Source organism: Myotis daubentonii, chromosome 4 (genome assembly GCF_963259705.1).
Source record: "Myotis daubentonii chromosome 4, mMyoDau2.1, whole genome shotgun sequence".
NCBI lineage: Eukaryota > Metazoa > Chordata > Mammalia > Chiroptera > Vespertilionidae > Myotis > Myotis daubentonii.
In genome coordinates this window covers 95,812,104-95,827,961 of record NC_081843.1, presented here as the reverse complement: position 1 = coordinate 95,827,961, position 15,858 = coordinate 95,812,104, and the positions used below count along the sequence as shown (strand labels likewise).

General features: G+C 38.4%; 1 protein-coding gene across 1 annotated transcript in view; it reads right to left on the bottom strand.

Moving 5' to 3' along the window:
* The window catches only part of CDH10 (cadherin 10), a 135,422-nt gene that overhangs the window by 22,931 nt on the left and 96,633 nt on the right, over positions 1-15,858 (bottom strand). The window lies entirely within an intron of this gene.

Sequence of the window (15,858 nt, the reverse complement as noted above, 5' to 3'; positions counted from 1 at the left end):
GACATCAGCTTTGAGTGAAGATATATACATATGTGTGTTTATGTAGTTATAACGAACTACAGAATAAGCAGTGAATGTTTGTTAATTGCTGTTCCTATGTTGTATTTAGTTACATACTACTTAGCTTGCTGGCCGCAGAACATTACAAAATGCCAAGAAATAAGCCATAATCAGGAAGGATCCTGGTTCTTTATTATTTCTATTTGTGACAGAAGAAACAAAAGGTTAGTCTTTGGGAGAAATGCAAAGTGCCCTTCACAGTATCAATATCAAAACACTAAATTGTGACAAACTCCCCTACATTCCAGAGCAAAACAAGAATTTATCCAATCCCCTCTTGCATATAGATCTGTTTCCAGCTTGAACAACCTCTACTGCTAATGAGATTTATGTTTTAGCTTTTGATCTTGAACTATGCTACTGACAGATTAATAGACCTGAAGCACCTCTGATTATAGCAGCTTCTTGCTCATAAGCCTTAAGCAATTCTCCTTAATATACATAATGAAGTCCAGAATGCTGAAACACTTGCCTGAGTATATCTTTCCTAATGAATTTTTCCTTCAATCACGTCCATGAAAGCTTTTCTTCAAACTGGACTTTTCTAAGTGTTCTTGTCAAAACTTGATTTCCTACATCCCCCTTTACATTTTTTTTACATTTACTTCCTTCATGTAAAATCACCCTCCCCCCATTGCCTGCATAATGCAATTAAACAAACCTGATAAAATGGCACCGTTATTGGCTGAGTGTTTGGGGGGCTGTGCCCCTCAAAATTTATATATTGAACCTTTATTCCCTAGATTGTGCATGCAGGGTTTTTATACACATCATTCACACCTTCTGTATTATGTTTATTTATTTTGCTACACTTTCCATTTATTTATGATGCATTTGGTGTGGTTTGTGGTTGATCATTTCTTAGAAAATAAAACATTGGTGTGGCTGTATTTCACATATACTCTAGATTTGAGACTAGAGAATCATGGTACTGCAGATTTTAACAGAAACCAGATTTTACTAGATACTGATGGCAAAATTTCTGGTCAGGTCTCAATTTGTTGTCTTACAAAATCAAAGAATTTTTGAACAGTGATTATATGAAAAAATTGTAGTAAAGGGAGTAAATCTTGTTTCATATATGCAAATATGTCAAAAAGCCAAGAAGGAAGGTAACTATTTGTATTAGAAATAAGAAATCTAATTATGTCTTTGATATAAAAAACTAAATAACAGTAAGTTATTTTCTATTAATATGTTAATTGATCTTTGGTTTAGAATTAAAATATCGGTATCATTCAAAAGGAATTTAGAGTGCTATGATTTACAATAATAGCATTTAAAACTTTTCAGCATAAGAGAAAATCTTATACTGTAATAGAATAAAAGTATTTCAGTAGGAAGACTATGATACTAGAACCGATTACAACCTGTTCTTGTAAATCAGCTGCACATTTTGTTTTAATTGTTGTCACTCAGAAAGGCTTAGAATCCCACTTCAATAGCATGAATCAAAACCCTGACGCCCAAGCACTTGTAATTATTACAGTGTTTTTCTATAACATAAACCAAGTCTTCTTAGAGATTTGTTCTTTCTAAATTTGAGGAATGAAAAGGAAATTGAGATCAGGATTTTTTGAGAGAGAAATTAGGTGCTCTACCAGGGATTAATTGGATCATAGAAAAGTACAAAGAAACCAATTTTCTTGCCTCTACTGGTCAGCAGTTTGAAATCTGATCATTTATAAGGTCATTTAGTTGATTAGAATACATTAAGTTAGACTTGGTTTCTGGCGGTGCAAGCTAGATAATTCAGTTCAACTTTGTAGCTTAAAAACAGTTTTTGGATCATAGATAGAGACAGAAATACAAGGTATTAAAAATAAGTACAAACTCCAAATTAAAAAGGAAGGAGAACCCAGAGACACAGACAGAAGAGAGAGAACAAAAGAAAAAAGGAAACATTTCATCGTTTAATTAACTTTATTGTCACTTAGATTTCACTCTATTGTCTCTGAGAATTTGTTCTCCCACTTTTTATTTTTAGCTTGGACTTTTTTTGGAAACCGCTTGTATTTTCAGGCACATGCTTAAATTCTAAAATCTGCCTGCTTATTATAGTTTTGGTCAAGGATCCAAACTTATTTATCACTTCAGACTTCCTTCATCCCAGGTTTATTTCATTTTCCTTGGAGTAAGTTTTATCCATGTTAATTTTCAGTACCTTCTGAGACTTTACCAGGGAAGTGATTATGCTGCATTGGTTCATATGTACTTTATAAGCCTAAAGTGTACAACAGTTCCCTTCCTCAGTAATTTGTTGGAAGGGACACACACACACACACACACACACACACACACAGCAGTTGAGCTGTGTGTATTAATATATGTACATTCATATATTTAATTTCCCCAGAAACATTATAAAATGTGTTTTCAAAGTATCCATAATTTCCAGAAAAGCCATGATTGATCCATTCATCAAAATAGTATAGATTTAGTTCTTTTGTTAAGTATTTCAAAAAGCTGTATTATAAATATATATGTCGCATACACACATACAATACACACATTCATGATTATTTTGATTGTATGGTAACTTTAGTAATTAATCTATTCTACACATATTTACTCAGTGCCCAAGATAAATAATTCAAGAATGCTTTCTCTGGAATTATGTTTATGCTCATAGACCAATTTGGTGACAAGATTTATTGGGTCTATCTATTTGAAAGTTAAAAAGTACATTTCTATATTTTAAATGGATGAAAGAGCTACTTTTATTTATTTCCAAGACTAGTCTGTTGAAGACAACCATCCTAGTTTGTCAAGCAAAATGCAATTACTTTAATTAAGAGCCTGCAAGGGTGTTTACCATGTAGGGCAAGCAGCAGGGGGGTATCCAGAAAGGAGACGGATTGCTATGCACACACTGACAAAGGGAAAGTAGTGCCTGTCACCCACCTTAGTTTTTATCTTACAGTTGATGGAGCTTTAATTATGTGGTGTGCTTTCCGTTTTCCTATCCACTCCAATTTACAGTTATTTTAAATTCATTCCCAGGTGTCAGAATGAATCATCTGCTTCTCTTGTAATGCTGAGGGCAGATAAATATTTCTTCCTGATGACTATGTCTTTAGTTTGGTTATCAACATAAGTACAAAGGCATAAATATGAGGAGGAGAGAGGTAACTGACGTTTCTGTGAAATGTGGTGAAAGTTATATTTAGAAGTAAATGTCTAAAAAAAAAAGTAATATTACAACAGCTTCTAGGGCCTGGACAAAATGCATGGCTCTTTAGATAAGTGCACTTGGAGACCGCTGCTGACGACCTCACGCATTGGGCTTTCCATTATTAAATTTTTTTTTTGAATAAAAAATTTCAAACAATGTTGCTATCTTTTAGGCCTTTTGGTAGTCAAGACTAAGTATTCCAGATCACCTGTTCTAGCCAAAATTTTATCCATAGGGCCTTTGCACATGAATGTTAAAAGCACTGCAGATTTAGTACCAGAACTAGAAGTAATGGATTGCTCAATGTAAGAGGCTTCGGAGGAAAAACATGACAGGCTTAGAGAGAGATGGGAGAGGGTGAGTTCCTCAGGAAAGACAACAGAGATGCCAGGAAACATCAGAGAGGGCAAACAGGGCAAAGCCAGGTTTTGAGGTTGGCTACAGATAACTGCTGTTTTGTTTTACTGATAAAAAACAACAACAATGAGGTTCAAAGGGAGATCATTTGTCTTTTTCCTTCGTTCCGGCCCTTGTTTCTACCCACATTTGCATAAGAAGTCTGCTTTTCCAGAGTTGAGTTAAAAAAAAAAATAACCAAACAAAAAAACCCACACATATATGAATCAACACAATAATTTAACATTAGTTTAATTTTTTAATTTGTTTTATGTGTAATCTTATTGTAACATCGCTATGTTGCATAATAATCTCAAACAACACTTGCTTTAAGAAAAATGACACAATTATGCACGTTTATAAACCATTCCATTGTATAATGTTTAAAATATGTTTTTTAATGAGCTTAACAGGAAGACATTAAAAACAAGATAAAGCTCCTTGGAGGGAACTGCGGGTAGTTAAGGAAATTATGCAACACTAAATGGGCATTTAGGAGAAAGGAGAGGAGAGCTCAAAGTCACGCCGGAGACTGACAGCGGAGGAGGCTCTGGAACTGAAGGCTCTCACCGGAGAAGACAGAAACCTCAATTTGTGAGCGCTAGAGACGTGATCACCAACTTAGCTTTGGGCGTTTAATTTAAATTAGAGCAAACTGAGATGTCTCAGTTTCCTGTTCGTGCCACTGAGGAAAGTGACACACCAAAGCTTTGAGAGAAGCTACCATTGATCCCCAGAGCCTAGGGGATCCATCCCAGTATATTTCTTTGAAATTGTCTCCACGTTGATTGGCATCGATAGATGCACACAATTGCAATGTGTAGAAACATAACAAGCGCATAGACTTGGGGGAGGTTAACATAACCTTAAATTAGTTCTTCATAAACATATTACGATGTATCAGGTGCTCAATCTGTTTGCAATGTGTCTCCAAGCAGGCATAGTGAAGACTGTAAAAGCAGTCTAATTGAGTCTAAACATATTTGCACAGCTAGCTTTTATATCTATATATCTCTATCTACCCAGGGTTTGTTTATTTCCAAAGTTTGTTCCAGAGGAAACCATATACATAGAAACTTTGAATCCCATTATGGAAAATGCCCAGTAGTCCAGTCTAAGGCAGCTTCCCGCTAGAGTAACTGGACAGTCCCAAGTGGATTTTTGTATAATTTCCATGCAACTCTATTTCTCTTAGGGAATTTTACAAGGTGGGGAATAAAGTAGGTCAACAGTTGTGAGTATTCCAAACAGAGCTTATCATTTTATTTTAGTTTATTGATTGTTGGATTATTCTCCATACAAACAGCTGTAAACCTACTTTGCCCCACCCTGTATATTTCATCACCCTGGTGAGATCCTATATTTCCCCAGTTGCATCACTCTAAGCATTTAGCATGATATCGTACACGTCTGTTTTCACTTACATGTCATGTGTGCACCTCATTTCACGATCGACTAGACATCTAAGCCCCACTACCTTTCCGCAGGTGTCTCCATTCAAAATGTTCAAGTCAAACTGAAATCCTGTCTCTCTCTCCATACAAGCATTCCTGGTAGAAAGCTAGAAAGTATCTTTTGCTCTCCTCTCTCCCTCAAACCTTTTGTTGACCTGATTACAATGCCTTGTGTATCACCCACTTAAATATTTCTCAAATCTCTGCTCTCCTCAGCATTAGTGCAGACTCTCAACTCCTGCTCTCCCGATCCAAGCAGTGTGCGGGTCAGAATAATTAGCTGCTGCCAGAATACTCGGTCAAAACAAAGAACCGTGCCTTGTCTCTCTTAAAAATGGTTCCTTAGATAATATATGTGGCACTTTATGTTTGTATCCCACGCACTTCATGATGCCAGCACTGCCTACATTTCCATCCTCATCACTCCCAGCCCCTGCTTCTAACCCTGGGGACCAGCCATACCAAGTTGCACACATTTCCCCGAATGCCACCTTTGTTCATCCTCTCCTCCCAACAAGAATGCTCTCCCTCCATGCCCCTTGCTGTCCTCCCTGGAAAACTCTCAAATAATTTTCTTTTTGTCCTGATTTCCCTGACCTGAAAAGCTTATCATTTTATGGTTTGGGTTTTAATTGATAATTTTAGCACATAATGTTATTGCATCAGTCTCCATTTATATGTGTGTACATACGTTTATATACATACTAGTGGCCCGGTGCATGAAATTCGTGCACAGGGTGTGGGGGGGGGGGGTATCCCTCAGCCCGACCTGCACCCTCTCCAATCTGTGACCCCTTGAGCGATCCCATAGGGAATGGGCCTAAACCAGCAGTCGGACATCGCTCTTGCAATCTGGGACTGCTGGCTCCTAACTGCCACTCACCTGTCTGCCTGCCTGATTGCACCTAACCACTCTGCCTGCCAGCCTTCTCACCCCCAACTGCCCCCCCCCTTGCTGGCCTGCTTGCCCCCAACTGCCTTCCCTGCTGGCCAGATTGCCCCCAATTTCCCACCCCCTCCACCCCCCCGCTGGCCTGATCGCTCCCAACTGCTCCCACCCTGCAGCCTGCTCGCCCCCAACTTCCTCCCCTGCCAACCTGATCAACCCCAACTGCTCCCCACCAGCCTGTTCACCCCCAAATGCCCCTCCTGACGGCCTGATTGCCCCCAACTGTCCCCCACTCCTGGCCTTCTCATCCCTAACTGGCACCACTGCCAGCTTGCTCACCCCCAACTACTCCCTGCCCTGCCGGCCTGATCACTCCCGACTGCCCTCCCCTCCTGGCCTGATCACCCCTAACTGCCTCTGCCTCGGCCCCACCACCATGGCTTTGTCTGGAAGGTCTCCCGGAAGGTCTCTCAGTTTAATTAGAATATTACCCTTTTATTAGTATAGATAACCACAAATATGCACACATATACTTATATTTATGCATACTATACATACAACCTATATCTAAATATAAAAAAACACACACAAATAAAATGAGAGACAATGTATGTGAGAGAAACTAACAGCTACAATGTAACAAATTAAAGGTGTATGTGTGTGTTTGGGAGAGAGAGAGAGAGAGAGAGAGAGAGAGAGAGAGAGAGAGAGAGAGAGAGGAGAGAGAGAGAGAGAGAGAGAGGGGGGAAGAGAGAGGTTGTGTCTGCATAACCTTTCAAAATCCAAACCATTTATTGATGTATCCTGTATCTTATTTCTCACTTTAACAAATTATAGGCATTGAAACCATGGCAAAGAAATCCTCCTGATATTTGAGGGTATTTTGATGGCTACAGTAAAAATCATAGTTATATGAAACAATATGAATTATAGAACAGTACTTTTGAATACACTGATTTTTTTCCTAGATAATAAAAAAGGGAAAAGGAGACATTTTTAATTTAAGTTCCTGCTTTCTCATGCTAAAGCATCTTCCTTGGGAAATACCTGACTGTTGCCCTAGCTGAAATGTGCTTGATGATTTTGAAACATGCAGATAAGCCTGGGGCTCACATTACCTCGGAATCCCCAGGTGAAGAGAGGTTGACTCTATTTACAGAGTGAAAATCGGGACTTATTAAATCAAATCTCTCTTGTACCAGGTAGGGATTAAGGTAGTCTCACAACCCACTGAATGAACGTGTCTTAAATCCCTATGTATATCATATAGATTTTTTCTTGAAAAACCTTTTCTCATGCAAACTTGTTTATTTATCTGCCCAAACTGGTTTACTTAAATGATCCCAGCAAAGAAGGTAGTTGTGTTTGGTAAAAGCACCAACCAGCCAAGGTATGATTTTCCTGTGTTAGTATCAAAATGCACAGACAGCCCTGGCCAGCGTGCATCCCATGAGGGGTCCCGGATTCTGAGAGGGCACAGGCCAGGCCAAGGGACCCCACTGGTGCACAATCAGGGCCAGGGAGGGATGTGGGAGGTTGGTCAGCCAGGGAGGGACCACGGGAGGGCCCTGGGGCGTGTCCGGCCCATCTCACTCAGTCCTGATGCGCTGGACCCCAGCAGCAAGCTAACCTACCAGTCAGAACGTCTGCACCCTGGTGGTCAGTGTATGTCATGGCGACTGGTCAAACAGTCAACTGTCTGCCCCCTGGTGGTCGGTGCACGTCATAGACAGTGGTTGAGCAGCCTTAGCATTCATTAGCATATTACACTTTGATTGGTTGAATGGCTGACTAGTCAACCAGACACTTAGCATATGAGGCTTTTATTATATAGGATATAAATTCTTATAAATTTGATATTACCTAACAAAATATATCCTAAAACATATTTTGAGATGGCCAAAGATAAATAAATACAAATATGATTGTCAATCAATCATATATTTTGTCTGCAATTCATATATTCCCCCCCTCATAAAGGCTCAGCTCAGCTGACATTATGTAAGTGTACTTGTTACTTGATCCTGACTACCACTTGTCCACCTAAGCTGGATCTGAACATGTCTGTGATGATGTTAATAGATCAGGGACATGATTCTGAGAGCTGTTTCTCAGGAGCCCATACCATCTGTTAAAAAGAATGAGAAAATCAATCGAGTCTCTTTGTCATTTGTCTCTGTGATAGAATATGTTGGAAAGCAGCTAAATGTGAATAAAGAGCTGTGATCTCCTTGAACAATGTTCTAGAATTGTCTCATTTGTGGGTTGGGACTTTTGGCCTGGGTGTAAGCTGCTAACTCTTCTTCCTTCTTCTTGAGTCCTAGTAAAATATTGCCCTATCCAAGAACTAGAGCCAAATCCTAGGCACCAGCTGGCTGGCTGGGACCCTGACCATCTGCTCAAGTACTTTTGTAAACTCTTTATCTCTAGACCTGGACTTCCTTTCTGACATCTATTGTTTGTTTGTATGTGGGTTTGTTTGTTTAATAGATTTGCGAGTCTTATCACAGCATTATCTGGTCTATTAAGGCAAAGATGCTGGGACCAGCCTGCTAGCCTGGCTTCTGCAGACCAAATGACCTTAATCACTGCATCTGATCTGGATGAAAATCAGTACCTTACTTTTTTCCAGAAACGCTTAATAAAAGCCATTTGGGCACAAATCCTGTTATCCAATTGATTTTGCCAAACCCTACAATGATTAGGTTCCAGTAATTTAACATTTTATAGACTTCTGTCATGGAGATTATTTTTGTTTCTCTTATTTTAGAGAAAGAAGGAATGAAATGAAAATGAGGTGAATGAGACAAATATCCAAGAAGGAGTACCATGTGGTTAGATTTAAGGTAAGGGACTAGAAAGTTTTTCTATTTTAGGACAATGAAATACATCAAAATTCAAGGACCATTGGATGTTCGACTGGTTGGAGAGCAGGGAAATTTGCCTTGGACTCCTCATGCATAGAAGCACTCATTTGTTTAAACATGGTAAGTGCATTCATTTTTTTGGCTTCCAAGTTTATAGGTCTCTCCAGACTTATGGCACTTTTATTTAATCTTTGGTTGGCCATACAAGAATAACAGCATGGTATCATAGCAAGGGAAAGAATAACCTTGGAAACATGACACACATTCCTTCAAAAGGAAAGGGGAAGGGGAGGAAATCCATGTATGGAGAACCTATGATATATTATAATTGCTAATGAATACATTTTATTATTATGTTTAAATATAATATATTTTTATTGATTACAGAGAGAAAGTAAGAGGGAGGGAGGGAGGGAGAGAGAGAGAGAGAGAGAGAGAGAGAGAGAGAGAGAGAGAAACTCCAATGATGAGAGAGAATAATTGATCTGCTGCCTTCTGCATGCTCCCTACTGGGGATTGAACCCACAACCCAGGCATGTGGCCTGACCAGAAATAGAATCTGTGACCTCCAGGTTCATAGGTCGACACTCAACCACTGAGCCATGCTGGATGAGCTGAATACATTTTATAGATGAAATCATGTCTCTTATTTGTAACCCTATGAGATAAGAACTGCATATGTAGCAACTGAGGTCTAGAGAAGATAAATTGCCTAGTTTTACACATTTTCAGTTTCTGTAATTATTCAGGCTTCCTTAGAGTATTCTCCTCTATTAATTCTTTTTAAAATAACACCCCTGAAATTCTCTAGTCATGTTCCCTGCTTTATGTTCTTCACAGCACCTACCACCCTGCTAGATCTCATAAATACAACGTGGTTATCACTTTTTGTCTACGCCTTCAATGGGTAGCTCAGGTCCTTGCTGGCCACTGTAGCCTAATTCCTGCTTAAAGCCTGGGATATAGGAGACTCTCAAAATTATCCAGATGAGTGGATTAGAAAACTGTGGTACATATACACAATGGAATATTATGCTGCTCTAAAAAAGAAGGAATTCTTACCATTTTCAACTGCATGGATGGAACTAGAGAGCATTATGCTAAGCGAAATAAGCCAGTCAGAGAAAGATAAATATCACATGATCTCACTCATTTGTGGAATATAATGAACAACATAAACTGATGAATAAAAATAGAACTAGAGACATAGAAGCATCAAACAGACTGTCCAACCAACCTATGAGGGAAGGCGGTGGGTGAAGGGGTAAGAGATCAACCAAAGGACTTGTATGCATGCATATGAGCATTACCAATGGACACAGACAGTAGGGGGGTGAGGGCATGTGCTGGGGGGTGGGAGTGGCTGGGGAGAGGTTAAGGGGGGAAAAAGGAGACTCATGTAATACTTTAAGTGATAAAGAATTTAAATTTAAAACAATTATCTAGTGACCCATCTCTAATTCAGAACTTCCTCTACTCCTTTTCTATTTTATTTTCGTGTACTTAACGGGTAGAGATTATTTGTTCAGTCCTCTTTGTGACTTTATTTTATTCCTCAACTTGTTATCCTCCAGCTTCTTCCAAAATGATTTCAATTAAAATTAACGGGGAAAGATCATCCACAATTGCCTGCATTATGTCAATTCCAATGGCTGCTTTCCAGTGCTCATTTTATTGTCTCTTTTGTCCTTTCCATTCCGTTACTCTCTTTTTGTTAGAATTATCAAATTACGAAAATATATAAAAATAGAAACTACAGAAAAGAAATCATTAAAGTCATTTACTATTTCATCACCAAAGGTGATCATTATGGTTACTTTGAAGCATGTTCCTCTTTTTCCTGTGCAGAATATACCCACTCATAAATAGGCAACTTTGCTAATTTCCAACTTGATGACCTCTCCTTCTCGTCCTATTCTTATGGCTTATAGTAGGTATAAGTATAGTTTTAAGAAAGGATTTAGGTCAGGTAATAGGTTCTACAAAAATAGCTTCCACTATAAAAGGCACTGAGTCCCCCAACCCCCATCCCCGATATTTGGACCAGTGCCGCTCCTCTGTACGCCCATTACACTGTGCATTGTTCCTTCCTCATGCTTGTCATTTCATATTAAAACATCATGCCAGACCAGTGGTTCTCAACCTTCTGGCCCTTTAAATATAGTTCCTCATGTTGTGACCCAACCATAAAATTATTTTCGTTGCTACTTCATAACTGTAATGTTGCTACTGTTATGAATCGTAATGTAAATATCTGATATGCAGAATGGTCTAAGGCGACCCCTGTGAAAGGGTTGTTCGACCGCCAAAGGGGTCGCGACCCACAGGTTGGGAACCGCTGTGCTAGACAGTGACCCACCCGTAATCAGAAATCAAGACTTATTTATCTTCAGATGATTAATTGGAAATAAAGTGCCTGCTCCTGGAAGGTAAGCAATAGATTTTTTTTCTTTACTTATTGTTTTTAAAATTAAATTATAGCACTTGAAATAACTCATGATTCTGAAATAATTTCAACAGAGAGATCTTTTTTTGAGAGTGAAAAATTTATACCTAGCGAAAAGGCAGAAAACACTTTTGGAACTCAGTTTTCAGTTCCATTGCCTTTATTTTAGAACCATACTATGGTGCACGTGTCATATTAAAGTTCACCTCTAAAACCACAAAATCCTAATGATAAATTAGCTCGGGCACACAGTTATGTTTGTTAACACTAATGAAATTTTACTATTGTCAATGTTCCTGTGAGTTTCTCCCATACTAGTCCCTCTGCTTGGAGAAAGTTCCCATCTCTTTGTATGGCTAGATCTATTTTATCTTAAAGTATTTTGATGAAATAGTACCTCTTAAATAAGACATTTCCTTATCTTACCCTCCTACTATCACACACATATTCTTCCTTTATCCAGAACTGAGCCAATACCTTGTATGTATACAATGTCTCTATTTATGTATGACCTGCCTCCCATGCTTTAATGAAACATATCATAGGGACAAAAAAAAAAAAAAAAAAACAACCGTGGTTTTTTAAGCAAAATGCATACATCTAACTTCTAAAATAGCATTCTCAATAAGTATTTTTAGGTAAAAGTTGATTTCACTTGAACAGCTCCTCATATAACATATCAAAGTTTCTCCCTCTTGGCACTGTTGACATTTGAGGCCCAGTAATTCTTTGTTTTGTGAATCCTAAGGACATCCATAGTATTTCTGGCTTACACCCACTAGATGCCAGCAGTACCCACCAATTCAGAGAAGCAAAAATGTCTCAAGACATGGTGAAATGTTCTCTGGAAGCAAACAAGAGAAGGATTGTTATAGATCCATGCAATAAAATTAGCTAAACAATGAAGGAGGAAACACAGTGTTTGCTCCTGGAAGGTAAGCAGTAGATTTTCTGAGTTTTCTTCTGCCCCTTTGCCTTCCAAATGACAGATTTTTATCCTCCACAGATGTGGCATATTGGGAAATGTTGAATTTGGATCAAACAATGTACGTGGAAGTTTAAGTTCTGACACCACTCTTATAACATTGGATAATAATAGTAATAGATCAGTACTTGCACAAATCAACATTATTGAGCACGTGAATACACTAGTGGCAGTCACTGAGTCCAGGGCTTCAGAGACACTCAATTATTTCATTTTATACCACTTCGTGGAATATGCATTGCTATTTCATTTTCCTTAACTGACCAAGGTGAAAAAGGTACTGGGTGGAGAAGACAGCATTGGGACTCATATAGGATGACTCCACAGTCTGCTCCTAAGCTGTCCCAGTTCACAGCCACTAGCGAAGCCACCAGCCCTCAGGCAGCAATTGGCTGGAAATATGCTAAGTCTGAAATGAGACTTGATGTAACTAGAAAATACTAGATGTAAGGGTTTCAAAGACACATGGGAGAAAATAATGTAAAATATCCAAATAGGTTTTACCTGGTACATCGATGATATGTTTAAAGGATAACATTGGGTTAATAAAATATATCCTATATAATAAAAGGGTAAAATGCAAATTGGCCCTAATGGTGGAATGACCGGGAATGACCAGTTGTTATGATGCGCATTGACCACCAGGGGGCAGATGCTCAATGCAGGAGCTGCCCCCTGGTGGTCAGTGCACTCCCACAGAGGGAGCTCCTCTCATCCACAAGCCAGGCAGATGGCTGCGAGCGCAGCGGCAGTGGCAGGAGCCTCTCCCACCTCCTCAGCAGCGCTAAAGATGTCCGACTGTGGCTTAGGCCCGCTCTCCCAGGGAGCAGAACTAAGCCGGCAGGTGGACATCCCCAAGGGCTCCCGGGCTGCCAGAGGGATATCTGATTGCCAGCTTAAGCCCAATCCCCCAGGGAGTGGGCCTAAGCCAGCAAGTAGACATCCCCCAAGGGGTCCCGGACTGCGAGAAGGTACAGGACAGGCTAGGGACCCCCCTCCCCTCCCCAAGTGCACGAATTTTTGTGCACCAGGCCTCTAGTGATTAAATAAATGTCCTCTCCTTTCATTTTTAAAATATGGCTGACAGAAAATGTAAAATGACATATGTAGCACACATAATTGGTTTGCAATATATTTCTATGAAGCAATACCGATTTGTTTTCTTTATCATCTCCACCAGGAACCTCCTTTACTTCTTTTGTACATTGGGTCTAAGAAAAATATCAATGGGTCTATACAAGTTAGTTGTGAGATTTTAGTGATGTCCCATTTGAAAGGCTTCATAAACTGTAGAAGCCTCTCCAAACTTTGGCTATTTAATGTAATGACGTTAGAAGTTAAAAACTAGCCCTAGCTGGTTTGGCTCAGTGAATTGAGTGTCAGCCTACAGACTGAAGGGTCCCCAGTTTAGTTCCAGTCAAAGGCACATGCCCTGGTTATGGGCTCGATCCCCAGTAGGAGGTGTGCAAGAGGCAGCCAATCAATGATTCTTTCTCATCATTGATATTTCTCTCTCTCTCTCCCTCTCCCTTCTTCTCTGAATTCAATAAAAATATTTTTTAAAAAAGAAGTTAAAAACTAATGTTTTGGGTGTTAGATGACTTAAATTATCAAGTAACATTTTGATTGCCATTACTCAGTGTTCCCAATAGTAAGATATTCATTGAAGAAAAGACAATTGAGAAAATAAAAGTTCAAAAATTATTTTTCCATCTATGATTACAAAATAATGAGACAAGATACAGTATACTCTAAAATTTCTGTAAATGAATTGGTTTGTACATCTGGAGTTGCACATGGATGTCTACCCACCTCTGCCATTAGCTGCAATGTGGCTCTTATTGTCTCATTTGTAAAATGGAGGTCATAATACTCACTTGGGTGATTACATAAAGTAGGCCAGTAAGTAACTTGGTATGGGATCTAATAAAAATGGTATTGATAAAATGTGTTATGCTTTATTATTATTAACATTATTATTATTATTTCAGGGCTTGTATGATATGCCTACCAGATACCAATTACAAATTCTGACTTAAAAGAAAACAATTATTGAATTAATAAAGATATTATAACAGATAAAAATATTTTCTTCAGGCATTATTAACTTTCAAATGTCCATTTTTATTTAATTAGAATCTTAATTTGCTTATCGAATGCACCATTTTTTAATGGACTGCCATAAAGACACATGTGTATACATGTTCTTTTTCACTTAAAATATAGTACTCCTTTTAATGGTTAGTTATTATTATTTTTAAATATTTTTCAATTGATTTTAGAGAGAAAAAGGAAAGGAGAGAGATAAAAATATCGATGAGAGACAACTGCCTCTTGCACGCCCCCTACTGGGGATCGAGCTCGCAACCCTGGCATATTCCCTGACCTGGAATTGAACTGGTGAACTCTTGGTTCATGGGTTTATACTAAACCACTGAGGAACACTGGCCAGGCTGTTCAGTTATTATTAAGAAAATATTTTTCAGAAATATTTTTGATCATTGCAGAATACACAATTTGACAATTTTTTTTTCCTCCTGAACTTGTCTGGCCATTCATTATCCTGGTGACAGGCTTGCACTAAAGGACAATCAGAAATAAATATAGAATGTGAAATTTAAGTTTTATGTAAAGAGGCACCTCTTTAGACCTGTTCTGAAAGAACTATACAGGATTATAATTGGTTTCCTATTCCCTGCCAATGTTAAATGTAACTTGGAGCTGAAACCTGATTATTTAAAAACAGTATAAGTAAACACCCTCCTCCCTGTATTTTGGGCCAGACACCACAATAGCAGACATGACTGTCATGTCCCTGAAATATCTAACAAAAGAATCGTCACAAATACATAAGCATATGATTAGTCTACTCAACACAATTCTACTTGAATTTCATATTTCCACAAACATGATTTAAAAAAACTCAATTCCAGTCATGCACTTTCAATTATCAACATTAGACAAAAATAACACAGAAAAGAGGAAAAATGCTTTTAAAGAGCCAAAATAATACAGTGAATCCTTAGACTATAATTCTTTCTGTGCAATGGACTTTACTGTAAAAATATAAATATCACAAGAAGCTGTACTTTAAAACTTTATCACAAAGGTTCACTTAAAATTAGGGGATCAATTCAGAAGTTAATACACAGTAAATGCTAAAAATTAAGTACACAGACCTCACTAAAGCCTCCATTTTTATGCCACATTCGTAACAATGTAGAATCTCATCTTGAGCATAGGATCTTTTAGACTGGCAGGAAATTGGCTAAGTCTTGGAGTGTCCACTGAAGCCTAATAAACATCCTCTCTACTTGCAGGTCTACTAAATTTGTATAAGAAAAGAGAATAAAACCTGTGTTTTAATGTCAGAAGCTAATGATTCTTAAGCCATTCATGACCTAGTTTGAGAATTTGAAGGTTAATTCTATAACACAAAATAGACCTATAAATAGATAAGAATACAAAATGTTTTATTTATGATTGCCATTCCAAAGGCAGAGAGATTAAATGCAAATCTGACACTGATATCCAGATGCAAATCTGATTAGTGCTCCCTACGGTAGCCCTTTCTAATCTGTCCAAT